We start from the raw sequence: 8,242 nt of genomic DNA, 5'->3' as shown, positions 1-8,242 counted from the left end.
CGGTTCCGGACTGTGGCGTCTAGAACCGCTTGGCCGCAACGGCCGGCTGCTGATGGAGAATCAAATTTTCACTCTGTAGCGGCGTGTCGACTGATGTGGAACTTCGTGACACATTAAAGCTGTGTACTGGTCCAAGACTCGAACTCGCGACCATTGCTTTTGTGGGCAACTGAACTATCAAGGCACGACTCTCGACCGCTCCTCACAGCTTTACTTCTGCCACTACCCCGTTTCCTACCTACCAAACTTCACAGAAGTTCTGCAAAGCTTGTGGGACTAGCACTCCTGGAAGAAAGGATAGTGCAGAGAAATGGCTTAGCCATAGCCGGTGGGATGTTTCCAGAACGAAATTTTTACTGTGCAGTGGAGTGTGCGCTAATATGAAACTTCCTTGCAGATTAAAACTGTGTGTCAGGCTGAGACTCGAACTACGGACTTTTACCTTTCGCTGCAAGTGCTCTACCAACTAAGCTACCCGATCACGATTCACGACCCCTCCTCACAGCTTTATTTTCGTCAGATCGCGTCCCCTCACCTCCTAAACTTCACAGAAGTTCTCCTGCGAAACTTACGAGACTTGCACTTCTGGAGGAAAGGATATTGCGAAGACATGAGTTACGCACAGCCCGGGGAAGTTTCTAGTATGAAATTTACTCAGATTAAAACTGTAGGCCATGCCGATACTCGAACTCAGTTGGTAGAGCAGTTGCGCACGAAAGGCAAAGGTCCCGAGTTCGAGCCTCAGTCCGGCACACAGTTTTAATCTGCCAAGGAGTTTCAACTACCGACAGGTTTTGTAAGTTAAGGAACTCAGCATGTTACATTCAGGGGACGGACATAAACTCTTGGACAAAGTGAAATGTTATAGAAAGAACATCTGAGGCACTCTGCTGAACTGCGTCTATCATCTACTTCTACCTGATCGTACGGAGCGACACAGAGGTTGCACTCCAATACTCTGAACACTGAAGATCTCAACAACAATTATTCTTCCGCGGCCGCTGCAACACGTAGTGTAAAACTTATAGTGCCGTGGCCTTCTTGCATCGCATTTCAGAGTTCAAACACTTATTTCTCCTCGAGAATGTCCCACTGCACTCTCCCGTCGCCTGTAAGTTGTCCTTTGACCCCAAATTGTAGTTGGACCTTGTGCTTTCCGCTTTGTTTTTGTGTATACGTGAGCGGTGGCCGCTGGTGTCCAGCAAGCATCACGCGGGTAGCATAAAGACTAATATTTGCCAGTACTCTGGACACATCCGCTGTCTCTAATGCCGCCTGCCAAGCCGCACAGTGGGCCAGCTCGTATCAAAACCTGGGTATAACAGAAAAATGGATGTAATATAGACTTATACGAATCTATATGAATGTACAAAACTGTGTTCTTTTCTTGATTCTGTGGTCGCTGATTAGGAATCCGATGCCGGAATTACAAAATTCAAAATGGTGCATCCAATTTGGCGGTTCGAAAATTAGAAATTAAGCTGATTCCAATCAAACTTCCGATATAAAGTATTTTGGGTCACTGATAACGAATTAGAAGTCTAAATTACCATATTGAGACCTTTTGTGCGGTATTTTACATTTTTCAATCGAAAAAATAGTCAACATTCGTCGCTTGCGCCATTACTGCGTGCAGAAGGATTGCTATCGGGTTGTCCACTGGGAGATGGTTCGAAAAGCAGATATTTTACATCGGGTGACATCTGTTTATCTTCTGTCATCTGGACTCTCGTGATGAATAGTTCCGAAAATGCCGGAAGCCAATGGAATACGACATGCATCGTTCTCTCACGGGAATATTTGCGAGTAAAATATTCCCAGTAACGCTAGGTACCCTTATTCGGAGCTTCCTACGCATCTTCATACACAAATGAAAGACGTTAGCTGCCAGTGGGCATTGTTTTGAATCGATAGGGTGAGTTGAAAATTTGTGTCACCAGGACTATGCCTCCTGCATACTAGGCAGATAAGCTAACCACTACGCCGTCTGGACACAGTGGTTAGAGCAACTGCATCGGGCTTTCCTGCAGAATACGAAGATCATTCAATAATTAAAGAGACAATTTGCTCTGGAGAAAAAAGTGTTCATTTTTACAAAACAATACTTTTTTTGCTTTTCAACATAATCCCCACGATCAGTTACGCACTTGTTCCAATGAGAATGACGGAGTAAGGAAGCAATGCACATACTCAGCTGCACCAGTTCGTCTACTGAGACAGAAATGAGGTTTTTCCAGCATTTTTTTCAAACTTCCCTGATATTTCCCTGACACATCTGAAATTCCCTGATTTCCAGAACTTGTGGCAACCCTGACTTAATGACGAATAAATCATTAAATCATCACATGGGTGCAGTAAGACTCTCTAGAACCTGCACGAGTGAAGTGTTGACAATCAGGTAAACCCTGATTGATGATATGACTAACTTCATGTAGAATTAGTTTTATTCTCCTTTGTGAATACTAAGTATTTCTTATCAATATATAGTAACTTATACTGAACTTCGTAGAAGTTGTATGCTCCCTAGTTACATATAATGGATGTAAATGGGTCTGTTAATTTTTCTGATTGGTACAGAATCTTGAGATGATGCGCAGATGTGACCAACGGGATGGGGAAACCTGTCCTTGCCTATAAGGTGAAGTGTAGAATTATACGAGGGTCATTCAATAATTAAAGAGACAAACTGGTCTGAAGAAAAAAAAGCGTTTATTTTCACAAAACAATATTTTTTCTACTTTTCAGCAGAATCTCCTTGAACATTTATGCACTTGTTCCGACGGGCAACAAGCTTTTTCATCCCGGCTGCAAAAAAACTCTTCATCTTGATGTTTGAACCAATTTTCCACAAACTTTTTCACGTGCTAGTTGTCCTGAAACCTCTTCCTACGTAATACCTCCTTCAGTGCACCAAACAAATAGAAATCACTAGATGCTAAATCAGAACTGTAAGGGGGCTGAGGCAGTATTTTCCAGCACACTTTGTCGATGGTTTCACGGGTTAGTTGAGCAATATGAGGACGTGCATTGTCTTGCTGGAGAATCACACCCCTCCTCTGAGATCCACGACGTCTCTCTCTCTCTCTCATGGCTGACTTCACCTTGTTCAAAGCAAATCCGAGTTGTACTGGCTGTTCATTTTGCGCTGCTCTTCGAGATAATCACAAAAAAATGGACCTTCAGCATCCCAAAACACCGTCAACATGACTTTTCCTGCGGATGCATGGGTTTTGAATGTTTTCTTCAGAGGTGAGTTGGTGTGCTTCCACTCCATGCTTTGTCTTTTTGATTCTGGCTCGCAATAGTGAAACCAAGTTTTATTGAGAAAGTGCTCACCCTGTCTTTCATAACGTTCCTTTAGCTCTGTGCACTCTCAACCTTGTTTCTTCGTGTAGCCGCCTCACCTCCTCTGGGATCCATCTTGCACGTGTTTTGCGGTACTTCAGCTTGTTACAGGTAATGTTATGAACTGTACCAGTACTAAATTGAACCTTATCAACTATCATTTCCACAGTCACACGGCGGTCGGCACGAGTAATGTCATCAATTCGACTTTCAAATGAGGGAGTTGAAGCTGCAACTGACCGGCCAGAACGGTGTTCGTCAGTCACTGAGTAGCGACCATTTTTGAACTGCTCTACCCATTTGTAAAAATTTGCACGATTCATACAACCTTTACCATAAACTTTAGACATTCTATAGTATATATTCACTAGATTCTCGCTTTCAGCAAGTAAAAAACGAATAACAGAATGTTGTTCAACTAATGTGGACATTTCAAGCTGACTCGCCATCTTGAATTGTATTTTTGAGGTTATAAACAAAATAATGTTGATACAATAAGGTCTCATCCCAGTGATGCCAACTTAAAGCCATGAAAGTACCAAACTTGCCCTACTAATAGTTTTTCCCCCAGACCAAGTTTTCTCCTTAATTATTCAATGACCCCTTATTATGAGTCCAGTGAAGTTGGCACCCGACTTTCGAAAAAACATACATTGTTTCAAAGTTCTTGATAGATATGGTTTAGTTCTGGGGTTCTCTGTAGAAAGTCTGAATAGTTGTGTAGTATTTCACGAAAAAAAAATATTCAGGTTAATTTTAATCTTGTGAAAAAAAATTACCAAATATTTGCGAAAACGATTATGGTCACAATTCAGAATAACTCCCCAAGAATTGCTAGAAAACCCTAATGACATTTTTGTGGAGGTAATAGTTTATGGTATAACTGCAGTCCGCCCCGATAGCTGAGTGGTCTCTCCGGCACGGTGCTCTGCTTGTTCGGTCAGAGGGATAGCGCCCTCTGTAATAAGGAAACTGAGTGAATGGATCAACGATGAACTTGAACAAGCATCATGGGACGTCCGCCCCGAACAAATAAAACGACCAATAACGAACAAAATGAGATTTTTTAAGAAAAAGAATGGTCAGTGCGGCCGACTGCTCTGCGAAGAGGCCCGGGTTCGATTCCCGGCTGGGTTGGAGATTTTCTCCGCGCAGGGACTGGATGTTGTTTTGTCTTCATCATTATTATCGACGCTCAAGTCGCCGAAGTGGCGTCAACTCAGAAGACTTGCACCAGGCGACCGGTCTACCCGACGGGAGGCCCTAGCCACACGACATTTCATGTCATATAACTGCAAAGACAAGGGTCCCATTTTTGCTGTGTAGCACTGCCGCACAGTAGAAAAATGGCCATCCACTAAAAAAGTGCAAATACGTGCTTGCAAATACATTCAAACCCGTTAACTGTATATTAAGGTCGTGGGAGAACCATTTACGAAAGTGGGGCCGAGCAGAGGGATTTTGTAGGATTTCGGATAACATATCTGAAAAATGCGTCGTCGTCCGAGTCACTGTCTACTGTCAACTGTCACGCCACGTGCCATGTCAACTTGAGGCTGGAATGGCACCGCAGCACTGGCCAACTGTACACCAGTGCAATGCACACAAGATGTCGCGAACTGAAGTCAGAACACGCACCTATTTTTTTCTGCTCTGTCCAGGTTTTGAAGCTAGTTGGCCCAATGTTCGCCGGTGTTACAGATTACACATCCCCGTCCTGTCATAAGCCACAGCTCCAGTGCTTTTGGCTTAAATTCTCACAAAATACCCTTAAGATTTTTTGCCTATACATGACACGTCACATTCGAAAGAACAGCAAAATATTTGTAAGAATCAAGATTACAAAAAAAAAAAAAAAAAAAAAAAAAAATTCTACTCGCTTCACTATCAAGCATTTGAGCTATGCCCTTACATTCCTGTCTAATTTCATCCTCGAAAAACGTGACACACTAGAAAAATTGCCAAATAATTGCCAGAAACAATATTATAATTACAATCGTTGTCAGTTTTATTCACAACAATGTAAGCTTTGCTCTTAGGTTTTTCTATGGTTCCTGCCCAACATCACCTTCGGAAGTCGTGTCACATACGAGAAGATACAGCCAAACATTTATGAAACCCAAGATTATAAATATGATCGCTACTAGTTTATCTAACAAAAATTTAAACTGTGCATTCTGATACCTGCCTGACTAAACTCTCGTAAATCACAATATGTTTTTAATAAATAGAATAGTTTACACGATTTATGGAATTTACTTAGACAACCACAGATAACTTTTGTGACAGGCCGATTGCATCATTCGCATAGTCAACTCATGACATCACCCAAGACGTCACTGGTAAAAGCAGAAGAGTGAAATCGGACCGTGCGCTCGAACCATGGAGGCAAAAAAGAAGCGTAGTGGTACTATACAGGGTGGTCCATTGATCGTGGACGGGCCAAATATCTTACGAAATAAGCGTCAAACGAAAAAACTACAAAGAAAGAAACGCATCTAGCTTGAAGGGGAAAACCAGATGGTGCTATGGTTGGCCCGCTAGATGGCGCTGCCATAGGTCAAACGGATATCAACTGCGTTTTTTTAAGTAGAAACCCCCATTTTTTATTACATATTTGTGTATTACGTAAAGAAATATGAATGTTTTAGTTGGACCACTTTTTTCGCTAAGTGATAGATGGCGCTGTAATAGTCACAAACATATGGCTCGCAATTTTAGACTAGCAGTTGGTAACAGGTAGGTTTTTTAAATTAAAATGCAGAACATAGGTACGTTTGAACATTTTATTTCGGTTGTTCCAATGTGATAAATGTACCTTTGTGAACTGATCATTTCTGAGAACGCATGTTGTTACAGCGTGATTACCTGTAAATACCACATTAATGCAATAAATGCTCAAAATGATGTCCGTCAACCTCAATGCATTTGGCAATACGTGTAACGACATTCCTCTCAACAGCGAGTAGTTCGCCTTCCGTAATGTTCGCACATGCATTGACAATGCGCTGACGAATGTTGTCAGGCGTTGTCGGTGAATCACGATAGCAAATTTTCTTCAACTTCTTCCACAGAAAAAAATCCGGGAACGTCAGATCCGGTGAACGTGCGGGCCATGGTATGGTGCATCGACGACCAATCCACCTGTCATGAAATATGCTACTCAATACCGCTTCAACCGCACGCGAGCTATGTGCCGGACATCCATCATGTTGGAAGTACATCATCATTCTGTCATGCAGTGAAACATCTTGTAGTTACATCGGTAGAACATTACGTAGGAAATCAGCATACATTGCACCATTTAGATTGCCATCGATAAAATGGGGGCCAATTATCCTTCCTCCCATAACGCCGCACCATACATTAACCCGCCAAGGTCGCTGATGTTCCACTTGTCGCAGCCATCGTGGATTTTCCGTCGCTCAATAGTGGATATTATGCCGGTTTACGTTACCGCTGTTGGTGAATGACGCATCGTCGCTAAATAGAACGCGTGCAAAAAATTTGTCATCGTCCCGTAATTTCTCTTGTGCGCAGTGGCAGAACTGTACACGACGTTCAAAGTCGTCGCCATGCAATTCCCGGAGCATAGAAATATGGTACGGGCGCAATCGATGTTGATGTAGCATTCTCAACACGACGTTTTTGAGATTCCCGATTCTCGCGCATTTTGTCTGCCACTGCTGTGCGGATTAGCCGCGACAGCAGCTAAAACACATACTTGGGCATCATCATTTGTTGCAGGTCGTGGTTGGCGTTTCACATGTGGCTGAACACTTCCTGTTTCCTTAAATAACGTAACCATCCGGCGAACGGTCCGGACTCTTGGATGATGTCGTCCAGGATACCGAGCAGCATACATAGCACACGCCTGTTGGGCATTTTGATCACAATAGCCATACATCAACACGGTATCGACATTTTCCACAATTGGTAAACGGTCCATTGTAACAGAGGTAATGTATCACGAAGCAAATACCGTCCGCACTGGCGAAATGTTACGTGATACTACGTACTTATACGTTTGTGGTCCAATTAAAACATTCATATTTCTTTACATACTACACGAATATGTAGTAAAAAATTGGGGTTCCTATTTAAAAAAAAAAAAAAAACGCAGTTGATATCCGTTTGACCTATGGCAGCGCTGTCTATCGGGCCAACCATAGCGCCATCTGGTTTCCCTCTTCAAGCTTGACGTGTTTCGTTCTTTGTAGTTTTTTCGGTTGATGCTTATTTCGTGAGATATTTAGTTCAGTCACTATCAATGGACCACACTGTAGACACGCTGTACGTCGCTTCGAAGCAAGAGCGGGCGCCATTGTACGTAGGTAGCCCAAAATGTTAGCAGACTACTGTTCACGAGTGCTTCTTTTATTCGTTATTTCTGTCACGTGAGCGTAGTAACTGTTTTAAATATTAAAACCTATAGAGATTAAATGACTAACACATTGTCAGGAAGGCAATTTCGAACGTTCCTCTGTTCTCGAATGCGTGCTTGGCCTAGTAATACGACATACTCAGAGTGACGTCAAGGGGGAAGTGTCACCGAGGTGAACTATAGGGATGTGAATGCGGTGAACCTAATGTTTTGGGCTAGTTAAGATGGCGGGCATCGGCTTCAAGTTTGTGACGTAATGTCACCTCCCATCTTTTTTACCTCCACGGCTTGACCTGATAGCTGCAAAAATAACTGAATCCTCATTTTGCAAGATGCTGTGTAAACGAAAATTCTGGTAAACATATGCAAGCACGAGTTTTAACCGAAACTAACTGCCAAGGCCATAATTCAGTGCAAAGAAAACATGATTCAGTGACAGCTACAAAATAACAAGAACTGCTAAATAATGCATGCCTTTGATCTCTCAGAAAAAAACAATATAAATGAACAACT

The sequence above is a fragment of the Schistocerca cancellata genome, chromosome 1 (genome assembly GCF_023864275.1).
Source record: "Schistocerca cancellata isolate TAMUIC-IGC-003103 chromosome 1, iqSchCanc2.1, whole genome shotgun sequence".
NCBI lineage: Eukaryota > Metazoa > Arthropoda > Insecta > Orthoptera > Acrididae > Schistocerca > Schistocerca cancellata.
Note: the sequence above shows the minus strand (reverse complement) of the source record.